Raw genomic sequence first — 14,369 nt, 5'->3', positions numbered from 1 at the left:
TAGGTTTCTCAGTCTTTTGACTGGTATCTGATTCAGTATGCAAACAGGTTTCCACTGTGAGGCAGACAATACACACATGGCCAGCCAGAGCGATAAGCGTCTGTTACCTTCTGCCTGACAGGGACATGTCTGAGGTACGTCACCTCCTGGTGACCTGCCTTAACTCCCAGACCTTAAGAACACCATTTCCAGTATAGACACATATGTAGCCAATGATTTTAGTTTAGTATCCATTTATTGTGTGATGTTATGATTATTCAATATGTTATATTACATATATTCACTGGATGTTAATTAGAGTTGATTTGTAGGATTATAAAAGTATAAGATTGATCAATATTTAGAGGAACTAGGTAGTAGACATGAGTAAGACAAGCTGAAACGCAAAAACCTGTAGGTCAAGGCCTGCAAGACTCTAGCTAAGCTATTTTAGGCCTTGGAGACAAGAAATGATGGTGCTAGTCAGTGACTGAGAAATAACCTGAAAGATGATGGGAAAGAGATACCAATTGGTAATATTGTGAAAGTATAGCTGGGAAGATTAAAATTAAATCATAACATGCTGTAACAACAAATACTGTCTCTAACACATGCCTTAACACAGACAAAGGTGGTACGCCAATGTTGACAAAACCTACCCCGCCTATAGAATTCGGGATCCCTTGAGTTTCCAGGGGATACAAACCAATAGGAAAAAGAGGGTTGACAATTCCATGTACATGTGCAGAATATAGGTATAGACAGACTCACAGTATAAAAAGGAGTCTGGTGGCACCTTAAAGACTAACATACTGGCACTATTTTGCTCGTATCTGTAATTTTCACTCCATGCATCCAAAGAAATGTTTTTTTACCCACGAAAGCTTATGCCCAAATAAATCTGCAAGTCTTTAAGGTGCCACTGAACTCCTTGTTGTTTTTGTGGATACAAACTAACATGGCTACCCCTCTGATACTTGAGTATAAAAAGGGGTGCCCAGAGCAGGCAAAACTCCATCAGGAACCACTCCCATATTGATGGTCAATCCATGAGAGGGCCAGCAGACTCTAACACCAACTAGGAGGATGTGAGTAGGCCTGTAGGTATAACCAGTTCATTATACGTATCTATAGGAATTGTATACGCTATGACATTTATAGCTTTGTCAGTAACTTTAATAAAATTACTAAAAGATAGATGCTCTTGTAACTGTATGTGTTATTTGCCTATGCTCTCATGTGTTCCTATGAACTCTAAATCTAGTTGAACTTGAGACTGAAGCCAACAGAGACGAACCAACTGTGTGCCTGGCTCTCAGTAGTGACCTCACATGCCCCCCTTCTGTGAACTGTTATGCAGATATCCGATCCAGGGGAATCGCTGTTAATCCCTGTGCACCCCCTGTGCCCTCTGCCCAGGGGTGTCTGGGGGGGTTACAAAATGTTTTCTTGGTTTTAAGTGTTTTAATAAAAGTTATAAGTTACATTTCTTTTGATAAGTAACATGGGTCCAAGGCCTTTAAGGAGGTGGCTGGGTACCAGCCACTCACCTAAAAGCGTGACCAGCTCCTCCTAATTAGTCTTTGGTTCTCACACTCACAGAGAGCTAAAAAGCTGAACCCCGAGGGGAAAGGATGGCCCTGCCTAGGTTCCCCCTGCCCTCATAACAGGCTGGCCCTGCCTTAGCCCCCGCCATCATCATGACTGTGTCCAGGTATCTCCAACCCCATATCAGGCTGGCCGTGCCTGGGTGCCCCCCAACCCAGTAACAGGCTGGCTGTGCCTGGGTGCCCCCACTAAGAAGCTGGCGCTGTCTGGTCTGCAACCCGCCCAGTAAAAAGCTATCCGAGCCCACATGCCGTGATATCGCGTCAAAGCGATGCCGTGACTCGGATTCGAACCGAGGTTGCTGCGGCCACAACGCAGAGTACTAACCACTATACGATCACGGCGAGCTACCAGGACCCTATAGCAAATGCCTGGCGCCCGCTCCCTTCAGAGCGGCGCTGATGACATCACAAGGGAGAGGCCAGTCAAACTGTTCTGTCTCTTGCTCTTTCTAAGAACCGCCTCCAGAACAGCTACTGCGCATGCGGCCCCCAATGGGAAGGGAGCGAGCTCTACGTGGCGGAGCGCAAAGCCAATGGATTTGGGAGAGGGAGGCGGGGCGAGCCGGAAGCGTCATTAGGCGTGAGCAGCTGGTGCGTGTTCCCTGTAGTCAGGCGCGCGCAGCCTCCTCTCAATGGGAAGGGCGGGGCTATGGTGGGCGGTGTGGCCGGCAGCCCTTCCTGCGCCTGCGCTGGGGTCGCGGCCATGGGGGGGCCGGTTTGGTTGACTGCGGCCTTCGCTGTCCCGCCTGGCACCGCTTCCCTCGCGCGCGGAGCGGCCTGGGCCGCTCAGAGGATCCAAGCCGCGGGGCGGGGCCGGTGGCTACAGCGGAAAGTTAATTTATTTGGGTAAATGGACACGTTTTTGGCAGTAGTATGGCTGCTCATCTAAGAATGTATTTGCTTGGCTTTAAGTCTTAGAAAAGCACGCAGACCAGTACATATGAATTAGGAAAACCCTGTGCTCAACTGTATGTTGCAGAATATCTTTTGGTATTTATTTTTGGATCTCAGTAGTAGGTAGGCACTCAGTTAAGATTGGAAACCCATTGTGCTAGGCATTGTACACAACACAGATGGTCCCTGCACTGAGAGGCCGATAAAGGCACAAACCCGCAGGGTCCTTTCTGTCTGTAGCCTGCTCCTTTATCAAGGAGTCCTACCAAAGTCATTATGTGAAAATCTCTAAACTGGGATAGTGGTGAGCCATCCAGGATAAAGAAAGCAATCTCTGAACTATCAGTGATTATCTTTGAGAACTTGTGGAGGACAAGTGAGGTCCCAAAGGACTTGAGAAGGGCAAACGTAGTACCTGTACTTAAAATGGGGGACTAAGGGTATGTCTACTCTGCAATTAAAAGCCTCCAGCTGGTCCATGCCAGCTGATTTGGGCTCTTGGGGCTTAGGATAAGGGGCTGTTTAATTGCAGTGTAGATATTTGGGCTTTAGGTGGAGCCCAGGCACAAGGACTCCGCAAGTTGGGAGAGTCCCAGAGCTTGGGCTGCAGCCCAAACCCGAACACCTATACCACAGTTAAATGGCCCCTTAGCCTGAGCCCGAGTCAGCTGGCGAGGGCCAGCTGTGGGTGTCTAATTACAGTGTAGATATATACAAAGAAGATCTGGGAAATTGTAAACCAGTCAGCCTAACTTCAAAACCTGGAAAGATACTGGAACAAATTATTAATCAGTTTGTACACATTAATCAGTTCGTACACACCTAGAGGATAATAGGGTTATAAGGAATAGCCAGCATGGATTTATCAAGAAGAAACCATGCCAAACCAACCCAATTTCATTCTTTGACAGCGTTATTGGCCTAGTGGATAATAGGAAAGCTGTAGATATTATATATCTTGATTTTAGTAATGCTTTTGACATGGCCCCACATAACAGTCTCATAAGGAAACTTGTGAAATGCAGTCTAGATGAAATTACTACAGGATGGGTACACAACTGGCTGAAAGATCGTACTCAGAGTAGTTATCAATGATTCACTGTCCAACGGGGAGAGAGTATCTAGTGGGATCTCCCGGGGTCAGTCCTGGGTCTGGTACTATTCAATATTTTCATTAATGACTTGGGTAATGGAGTGGAGAGTATACTTACAAAATTTACAGATGACACTAAGGTGGGAGGTGTTGCAAGCACTTTGGAGGACAGGATTAGAATTCAGAACAATCTTGACAGTGCCTCCTTTCGTCCCCCACCAAGCAGGCCAATCTGTGGGATGCTTGACCATCCCCCCACCATGCCCTCTCTGTATGTCGCTTCTGCCAGCCATGAGTTTTTGGCACCACTCTGACCTGCAGCCATTCCAGCCACACCATGGTGCTGATTCCTGTTTGCATTTTATTATTCAAAATGGAAATAGCTAACAGGAAGAATTGCACTGACTTTGCTATTTTATTCATCACTCTCTGCTGCCACCCTGTGGCCTTTTTGTGTCTTTGAGTTGTAAAAATGGAAATGCCTATAGAAGATTGCATCCTGCTTGTGCATCCACTGGACACTGTGCAGAATGTTTCCCCCCTGAGTATTAGCTATCATGTAACTAGCTTCAGTGTTTCCTACCAGAGTTAAGATTAGATCAGGATTTTTATTTTAATGCCAAATTTTCAGTTGCTCACAACTTTCTGAAAATTACTCCTTTTAACTATAATAGGAGATCATTCATGACCTTCTCTCTATTTCTTATTCTCCTTCTCCCCCCTCATCCCTCTGCAGATTTTTTATGCTTTGGCTAGTGTTCCTGAATTTCTTTGGCATTTTTGTCAGAAGAAGGTCTGTCAGGAAGGAGCTGGACAGGTTATTTTCACGTTTTACTCCAAAGACCTCTCATTTGTAACTTTCTCACACAGAACAAGCGAATATGACTCTGGTGGAAACGTTAAAATCAATGCAATGGCAAGTTAATTACAAACCATTTTTCAAAGCACAAATCAAATTGGATGGAAATACAGATTGACAAGCACAGAAAGTGCATCATGGCCTAACAGCATTACCATTACACTGAATACTGGCAGCATTTTCCACAGGCCAGGGTGATTTTAGCTGATATCTCACTCCTCAGGGTAACAGAGGCAGAGTGAGACCAGCTGCTGCTGACATCCCTAAGCCACCCGGGCTTGTATGCTGCTAGCCTGTATACTTCAATGGTGCCCGATGAAGTTATCGCTGAGCGGCGTGGGAAAATGTCCTACTGTGGAGGAAGCAATAAGGCTGCCATTCCTAGAATCCTTCAGAAGAGGATTGCAGAGGACCTCCATGAAAGTTTCACTGAGATCTCAGGAGGATTCAAGGGACATCCCTGGGTACATAAACAAATGGCTCTGCATAGCCCCTGCGCCTAACCCTCCATGCTTGCCCGTGTTGGACTGGCTAGACTGCGGTGGAGTCAAAAACAGGTCCTGGCTCACTGTGCAGCTGGATCCCCTGGTTGCCTTCTCCCATACTCTTCCTCCAGCTCTTCCTCATCCACCACCTTTTCCTCCTCACTGTTCATGGCATGGGCCTGGGACTCAGGCTCCTTGGAGGTATCCCCGGTGTTGTGAAGGGTGGTGACTGGGTTTCCATCCAGTTGGGCATGCAGCTCTTTGTAAAAGCAGCAGGTCTGCAGCTCGGCAACAGATCGATTGTCAGCCTCCCTGACCTGGTGTGCCTGTCACAGCTCCTTGGCTTTCACGTGGCGCTGCTGCTGGTCCCTGTCCTACCCCTTCTCCTGCATCCCCCAAGCAACGTGCTCTTAGGTGTCACTGTTTCCGTGGCTGGTTCGGCACTGTGCCTGCACAGCCTCTTCTCCCCACAGGCCCAGGAGATCCAACACCTCCTGTCTACTCCAGGCTGGAGCGCATCTGGAGTACGTAGCCAACATTGTAAGGATAAGGCCTTTTTCTGTAGCCATATTGTGAGGCCTAAGGCCTTTGTCTGCAGCCATTTTAGGAGAGCAGCAGCCATTAGCCAAGAAGCAGAAAGACACATCCTCACTTTCCGTTTAAATTACATTAAAACAATGTAACATCGGGCTGTTAAGAAGGAGATCCTGACCTAATAGCACCCACTATCACCAGATAAAGAAACTGATCTTAAGATGGTTAAAGAACACTTAGTTTGACAGCATTCAGTATGGCAAGAAACCACTTAGCAGTAACTGTGATTGTGAAATTCTCATTTCTTTATTGTTTTGTTTTTATGGTCCCCACTTCTTTATTGTTTCTCTGTATGATCTCTGGTTCTTTGATTGTTTCTGTCTTACTTAATTAATTTTGCTAGGTGTAAATTAATTAAGGTAGTGGGGTATGATTGGTTAGAGAGTTTTATTGCAATATGTTAGGATTGGTTAGTAAAATTTAGTAAAATGATTGGTTATGTAGGACTCAAGTTTCACTATATAAACTAGGGTCCAAAAGGAATTTCTTGGGAACCAACTCCAGGACACAGCCCCAGGATCAGAGCTGCCAGACCTCACACTCTGCCAATCACACCGTGCAGAAACTGGATTCCCCCAGATGACCTGATCCTGATTGGCCAGCAGGGAAAAGTTCCTCAGTCTTATTGGGACTGGGAGTGGTGAGCATTGTATGCATAATGTGTGCATTCTTTTTTTTTTTTTTTTTTGGTAATTGTTAATAAATAGAGATTAAGTAGGATATTACTGTGTAAGGCTCTTTCACTGGTAAAAGACCCTGTAAACCCGCAAAAGATTAAGCTCTGAGTCCACAGGGAATCGGTGTTTACCCGGAGCCTGGAGGAGTAGAGCCCGGAGCCCACGGAGGGGTAAAGTTAGGTGCCTTTTGCCTGGATCCCTAGGAACTGGGAAAGGGTGGGGGTACCTAAATCAACCAGGTTATGCCTTGAGCCCAAGGAACTAGGTAGAGGTGGGATGTCCTAGAGTGTGCGGGCAACAAATTTAGGGTAAAGTTGGGTGCCCTAGAGTGTGCAAATGACAGAGAATTTTGTGCCGGTAACAGCATAGTTCTGCCCTATCCCCTCGCTCCGGGAGACCAATCACAGACAGACAAAAGGGGAGTCTTGTTTCAATTTTAAAAAGTTCTAGCTTTCCCATTGGCTCTTTTGGCCAGGTGCCCACTCACTTCCTTTTTCCTATGCATCACAGTGACTTTTAACCCTTTACAGGTAAAGCAAATAGAAAATAGCTACTAAGCGGGATTTTATAGCTAATTGGCTGGCTGGGTCCATAAAAGGAAGCAACCCGCTCCCGCCCTTCATTTATCACAGGGTTGGAGAAAGCATTTTTTTCCCTGGACTCAGGTGTGAGGGGGATCTGCCACTAGCCCTTCATTAAGTCTAAAGTGGTGATATATTCTGCCTTTCCCAGCCAGTCGAGCAGTTCATCAACCCGAGGCATCGGGTAGGCATTGAACTTCGATACTGGATTGACCTGGCGGAAGTCTATGCAAAAGCGGGTGCTTCCATTGGGCTTAGGGACCAGTACCACGGGGCTTTTCCAGTCACTAAATGACTCCTCAATCACCCCTAATGCGAGCATCGAGCAGAGTGCCTCTTTCATGGTCTCTCTAAGCTTCTGGGGAAGGGGCTGGGGGTTTTCTCTGACCTTAACGCCCGGTTTCGTCTGAGTATGATGAATTATCAGGTGAGTCCATCCTGGTCGGGTTGAGACAATGGAAGAGAAGGCAGTGATCAGTTCTTGGGCCTGACCTCCCTGCTCAGGGGTAAGATTGTCCCCAGGCTTGACTACCCTGGGGTTTGAGGCCTCCCCGGATGCGGGCCTAGTTTGGGCTCTGGTGGGTAGGGTGCTATTAGAAAACCTTCCTGGGCTTTCCACAGTTTAGCAGGTTCACAGGGTAGATCTGTCATACCTTACCTTGTCCAGTTGCTTGATTTCATAGTTGACCTGCCCCACACACTGGATCACCTCATACAGTCCTTGCCAGCAGGCCAGGAGCTTCAACTCTGAACTGGGCAACAACAACACCCAGTCACCGGGTTGAAACTCTCGGAGGTGTGCTCGTTTATTGTTGGCCGCTTCTTGGGTATCCTGGGCATGTACTCTAAGGATTTTTAGGGAGCCTATCTGACCAGAAGACTTCGCGGAGCCTTACAGTATATCTCCCGCTGGGTCCCCCCTTGAGCCCATCTATTAGAGCTGGAAAAAGAAAACACCACATGGATATGAACTCACAACAACACTTTATTTACTAAAGGAGAAGGAAGGAAGTGGAGGGAGATGGATTAAGGACTCTGGATATTTGGAATATAAGCGCGCACACACACACACACACTCAATAAAGCAAACGTGTTTTTCTACCTCCTTCAGGTACTGCCCGTGGCGAGGCTGCAGAATCTGGACTGGTGAGATCAGCGATGGACATCAACGGTGGATCACAGATGTCAAAGACAGGTAAGTAACCCTATCTCAGACCCATCCTATCGCTCTTTGCGTCGGCTATGCGTGAGTGTCAGATCTAACTAACCGGATCTAGTCCGAGAGTGCACGTCTGCTTCCCAAAAGAAAATAACTAATAAACCCCAAGATGACAACTTCATTCAGTGAGTGGCTACTGCAGGCCAGTAACCAATGTGGACCATATACCACACCACAGAGAGAGAGCTTTTAGACACCTGAGCCCCAAAGATTCCAGCGCTCAAGAGCCCCTGGCCCCTCCTTTTGTTTGTTTATATAGAAACCGGTTACTTAGCAACAGCTGATTCCCACTCTTTTCACTTTCCCGCCTTTTGCCCAGAATAGGGGAACAAGAAACTATCACAACATGGAGGTCACCTTGTTCTTATCCAGACCAAGATGGCCACCTAATAAATAATGCCCTAAAATCCAACTGGGTGCGTGCCTTCCCCAAGAATTTGGTAGGGCTGTAATTAACAGTAGGAGGTTCTCCCTCGCAAATTAACCTAGGGACTCAAGTTTCTCCTGCAGGTTTAGCAGATACTGTACCACATCATCGGCTCAGGATGGTTGCTCCTCCCACATTTCTTAAATGAGGTGTAAAATCCCCCCAGGTTGCCTCCCATATAAAAGCTCAATGGTGAGAAACCAGTGGAAGACTGCGGTACTTCTCGGACTGCGAACAAGAGAGGCAGGAGCAGCTGGTCCCAATGTCGGACATCCATCAGGATGAACCTTCAGAGCATTGTTTTTAGGGTTCAGTTAAAGCGCTCTACCAGGCCGTCCATTTGGGGGTGGTGTGACGTTATTGACAATCTGTAACCGTATAGATCACTGTTGCAACCACTGTTATATATTTGCAGCAAATATTGTACAATGGTTGTCGTGTAAGGTGTCTATGGAAAGTTTATGGTATGCTGATTATCATTATGCTATCTGTATGCATGCATGATTTTTGTAGTTGAAGTTATGACTATTGGCTATGTACTTGTATATCAATGTTTTTAATTTTGAAGTAGCCTTTTAGTAAAGCATTTGGTCAGCTTTTTGAGAAAGGAATTTGCAAGTTAAGTGCCCAGTCAAGAAATACTTAACTGACAATAGACCTTGAGACACTCCAATCCACATAAGAAGTCTTCCTGGGGATGTTCAAGATAGCATATGGGCAATGGCTGCCACCTGTAAAGAACTAAGTCATGCATGGACATGTGACTTGCCCATGTGACTCCAAACTCAATTTTGTGGTAATTTTCCACAGTAAGAACAAAGAGGTGTTCTTACACCTGGAAGAGACTATAAAAGGCAGCTACCTCATCTCCATCTTGTCTTCAATCCTGCTTCATACCTCTGGAGGGGCTTTGAAACAAACTGAAGCTCTAAACAAAGAACTGAATGACCCATCCCAGCTGTGGATGTACTCCAGAGACTTGATTTGAATCTGCAGTTTATTTCATCACTACAACAAGCCTGAACCAAGAACTTTGCCATTACTATATGTAATTGATTCCATTTAACCAATTCTAGCTCTCATCTATATGTTTTTCCTTTTGAATAAACCTTTAGATTTTAGATTCCAAAGGATTGGCAACAGCTTGATTTGTGGGTAAGATCTGATTTGTATATTGACCTGGATTGGAGGCTTGGTCCTTTGGGATTGAGAGAACCTTTTTTCTTTTACTGGGGTATTGGTTTTCGTAACCATTTGTCCCCATAACGAGTGGCACTGGTGGTGATACTGAGAAACTGGAGTGTCTAAGGGAATTGCTTGTATGACTTATGGTTAGCCAGTGGGGTAAAACCAAAGTCTTCTCTGTTTGGCTGGGTTGGTTTGCCTTGGTGTGCACAGAAACCCCAGCCTTGGGCTGTAACTGCCCAGCTTTAAGCAATTGGTCCTGAATTGGCACTCTCAGTTAGGTCCCGCCAGAACCAGCATCATTACAATGGCGTAGTCGTGCTAGGATCCATAGAACCAGGTCCGTTAAGCTTTCGGTCAGAACCCCACACGATCTAAATTTAAATTTTGGTATTGAGAGCTTGGTTGGTTAAAGAGCAGTTGCAATGGGTGAGCAAAGAGCATATGAGGGCCTTGACGAAAAACCCCTGGAAGATTTGTGTTCAGGAAAGGGGATAAGTTTTAGAAAGAAAGCTACAAATCAAGAACTGAGAGATCTGTTAATGGCCAGTGATCAGAAGGCAGGAGCACAGTCCTTACCTGATACTACAGAAGCTGCAGAAGAAATTAAAATGCAAAAGGCAGCAAATAAATTGCAACTGGAGCATGAACAGAAACTAGCAGACATTCGATTGCTGGAAAAGATGGCCCAGCTAGAGAAAGAAGTTAAGGAAAAGAAGTTATTGGAAAAAGAAGCTGCTGAAAGAGAGGAAAGGGCTTGTAGAAGGCAAATGGAACAACTGGCTGCTGAGGAGAGGGTTGCCAGAGTTCAGTTCCAAGTCAAAAAAGCAATGGAAGAACAGCAGAAATTGTATCCTCTGGAAAGTCCAGATTATAACAATGTTGGTATGTTGTTTAACTCTGAGCAGTTATTTGGATGTAACCAAAGGTACCCCAACACTGCCACCTTTTATGTAAATGCTGTTACTGTGAGTTCAGTAGAAAGTGACCCCATAAATTGTGCCAATGCTATGTATGGGAGTGCTCATGAAAAATTCATAGAGAGCATAAAAATCAATGGTAAAAGCTGTTTAGGGCAAATTATAGCATCACTCTTCTTAAAGCAGATCTTGTCAAAGAGGAAGATTAGTTACCAAATCAGAGTGTAAATGTTGTAGTCCTCTATGAGTTTACTGTAAACGTGCCTTTAGCCAGAATCCACCTTGAATTGAATGGTACTAAGCATGAAGTTATAGCTGGTGTAAGGAAGTTATTGCCTAAGGATCTTTTGATTGGGCAAAATATTAAAGCTTTGTTCAGTCCAGGTAACCAGCCACAGGAAAGAAATAATCTTAAAGCTGTGTCTATTATGGGCAATGATTTGCCTGGGGAGGGTTTCTCCAAGTGTTTCTCTGAGGAAAAAAGCAGTTTGTCTGTGAATGAAGTTTCTGAATGTCTGTCTAATGTCCCAGAAGTGAATCTGGAATTAGATAAAGAGCAGAAAGATTTCATTGGTCAGGAAAATGTTTCTCAGGAGCAGATTAAAGTGGATGGTCAGGTTGAAGCCCTAACCTAGGAAGGAAAGGGTATATTTTTGATAGATAATGGATTGTTGGCTAGTACAGCTTTGTCCCCATAATGAGTGGCACTGGTGGTGATACTGGAAAACTGGAGTGTCTAAGGGAATTGCTTGTATGACTTATGGTTAGCCAGTGGGGTAAAACCGAAGTCGTCTCTGTTTGGCTGGTTTGGTTTGCCTTGGTGTGCATGGAAACCCCAGCCTTGGGCTGTAACTGCCCTGCTTTAAGCAGTTTGACCTGAATTGGCACTCTCAGTTGGGTCCCACCAAAGCCAGCATCGTTACAGGATGGTATACAGATGTTCATAAGGTCTTGATCTTGAGTAGACGGCAGAGCTTTTGAACATTTGGGACATAAAGTTTGGTCCTTGATCTGTCAAGATCTCCCAGGGCACCCTGACTCAGGCGAAGATGTTCAGAAGTTCCGTTGCCACCTGCTTGGCGTTCATGGAGTGTAACGGCACTGCTTCAGGGTACCGGGTTGCATAGTCCACCACCACAAGGATGAACTGGTGTCCGGCGGCGCTCTTCTCAAGAGGGCCAACTATGTCAACTCCAATCCACTCAAAGGGTACACCTACAAGTGGGAGGGGGAATCAGTGGGGCTCTCTCAGTTGGCCACGGTGCAGTGAGCTGACACTCTGGGCATGAGGCACAGAAATCGGCCATGTCTTGGTAGATCCCTTGCCAAAAGAACCGACCTAAAATCCTGGCCAGCGTCTTTTCCCTTCCAAGGTGCCCAGCCATGGCTATTGCATGGGTGAGCCACATAACTTAATTCCAGTAAAGCTGGGGCACCAAAAGCTGATGTCGAACCTCTTCAGTTGGTTGATCTTTCTCTATTCAGTACAGTCACCTTGAATCTCAAAGCATGGGAATCGTCCTGCTTGGCGGGGTTCGACAGTCTCCCCATTCACCACTGTTACTTGGGTGTATGCCCAGCTCAGGGTGGTGTTAGCCCATTGCTCCTCAACAAAGTCAGAGAGGTGAATCAGGATCTCCGACTTGGGTAATGAGGTGAGTTCCCCTCATGGCTGGGAGGGGGCCTGGTGTGCCTGAGTTGGCGCTGAGGCCTGTGATGCCCCTTCACCAGGGTCAACAATCTCCCCCATGCCCACAAGGGTTGCCGCTTCAGGTCGGCTGGTGGCAGGAGGTAGGGGTCCTTGACCATTGGACGGGGGCCCCACCAGTTCCGCTAACAAGTCCCCAAAATAGTCCCAGTCCTGACCTAAAATAACTTGGTAGGCCAGTGTTGGGGCCAGACCACCCATCGGGGCTCTTCGTGTTTCCCTATTGTTAAAGGCACTTCAGTGCAGGGGTAGACCCTCACGTGCACGCACTGCAACATGATGGTGTCCTGAGTTGAGCCAGAATTAGGCACTACTGTGCTTCGTACCAGGATCTGGGCACACCCTGAATCTCTGAGTCCCATAACTTCTTTCCCATTTACCTGCAGCGGGATGGTCAGCTTTGCTGGGTCCCTGGGGCACGCTGGTGCCTGCGGAGTCCAGATCTTCCCAAAGCTACATTCCATGCACAGGCAGTCTCTGGACCAATGCCCAGAACAGCCACACGTAAAACACCGGTCCTGCTCTTGGGTGGCACATGGCGTTTCCTGCCTGGGTACCCGGTCGGTCAGATTGCGATGGGCCTCCCTGAGTTCTGGGTCGAGCAAGGGCCCTGGCCGGGCCGCTGATGGGGCTGTGGTCTCCTGAACTGCGGGGCGGGTAACCAGCTCTGGGCCTCTGGATTGGAGGGCCCTGGCACCTCTGGAACCTCTAGCCCTCTGGAGTTCTGGTGGCGGGAGGCGTGGAGGGCAACATTCCTCAGGATCCAGGGGTCCCTGGGTGGTTTCATCCTTTAGGGACAAGGGACTCTTGATTCCAGCCAACCCCGAAGGAGTTGTCATTCCGGGGTACTTGGCAGCTAGGTAGTTCTTCATGAGCTGAATGGCCTCTGTCGTGGTGTCAGGGTGCAACACCCATTCTCTTCCCCAAAGGGGCAGGACTGGACAAACTGCTCTAGTAGGAACCGTTCAGCGACCTGCACCCCTGTCTTTGCTTCTGGTTTGAGGCATCTCCAACACGAGTCATGCAGCTTCTGGGCAAACAGGCAGGGGTGGGGCCCTGGCGGGTACCGCTCCCCCCAAGAAGCATTGCCAGAACGTTTCCTCTGAGATATCTAGGGCATCGAGGATCACTGCCTTGACTTGGGCATAGTCCTGGGCAGCGGAGGGGTCTAAAGCACGCTATGTGGTCTATGCTACTTCAGTTAAGTACAGGGCCAGCACTGCAGCCCATTGGTCTCAGACCATGGCCACCTGCTCAAAAGTCGCTAAGAAAGCCTCAGGATCATCATCAGGCCCTGTGACGTTGCACTCCGTATGTTTATGGAAATGTGCTTATGAATGTAAATATAACTGAAATATGCTTTATACAAAAGGTCTCTTGTAAGGTATCATTACAAAGCTTATAATCTACTGAGTATGTTCATCCTATTTGTATGAATGTATCATTCTTGTATCTGAAGCTAGAAATACGAAGTATTACTCTGAAGTCCTATTGTAACTATGCAAAGGGCAGGCCATTAATGGTGGTTTAGAATCTTGATGGCTCCCATTAACTAGGACAATTGGTTGTAAATGGCTCTGTTTACTTGTAAGCCTTCTTGCATTTGTGTAAGTCAGGCAGGAAAGAATGGAGCTTGGGGTCTCACAGGACATGTGACCATGTCACCTGGTACTGGAATCCATCTTAAACCTGGTGCTTTTCCATTTAGATGGAGGGGTGGGGACCCAGAGAGACAAAAGATTCCCGCCTTGTGCCAAAGCCATAAAAGGGGGTGGAACAGAACAAAGGGGGCTGCCAGTCATGAGAAATCGCCTATTTACTGCCTGAGCGGAACTAACAAGAACTGTTCCAGGGGAAAGGATTGGGCCCATTCTAGGAAGGAGTCTAGTCTGTGAAAGAAGCTCCTTGGAACATCTCTGAGGGTGAGATTTATCTGTACTCAGTTTCTTAATGTATTAGGCTTAGACTTGTGGGTTTTGTTTTTGTTTTTGTTGTTTTGCTTGGTAACTTACTTTGTTCTGTCTGTTATTACTTGAAACCACTTACATCCTACTATTTATACTTAATAAAATCACTTTTGTTTATGAATTAACCCAGAGCAAGTGATTAATACCTGGGGAGCAAAGAGCTGTGCATAT

The 14,369-nt window shown here is 46.8% G+C and overlaps 1 long non-coding RNA gene and 1 other non-coding gene across 2 annotated transcripts; one reads left to right on the top strand and one right to left on the bottom strand.

Annotated features, from left to right (window-relative positions):
- Positions 1-1,859: 1,859 nt before the first annotated feature.
- On the bottom strand, positions 1,860-1,931 carry TRNAH-GUG (transfer RNA histidin (anticodon GUG)). Its single transcript has one exon. It is a non-coding gene; the product is annotated as a tRNA-His (tRNA).
- Positions 1,932-2,291: 360 nt separating this feature from the next.
- On the top strand, positions 2,292-8,119 carry LOC125643701 (uncharacterized). The gene is made up of 3 exons (XR_007358796.2): positions 2,292-2,435; positions 4,313-6,154; positions 7,884-8,119. It is a non-coding gene; the product is annotated as an uncharacterized LOC125643701 (long non-coding RNA).
- The last annotated feature ends 6,250 nt before the right edge of the window (positions 8,120-14,369 follow it).

This window comes from Caretta caretta, chromosome 10 (assembly GCF_965140235.1).
Source record: "Caretta caretta isolate rCarCar2 chromosome 10, rCarCar1.hap1, whole genome shotgun sequence".
Taxonomy (NCBI): Eukaryota; Metazoa; Chordata; order Testudines; family Cheloniidae; genus Caretta; species Caretta caretta.
The sequence above is the reverse complement of the archived record's forward strand: the minus strand, read 5'-3'. Positions and strand labels throughout refer to the sequence as shown.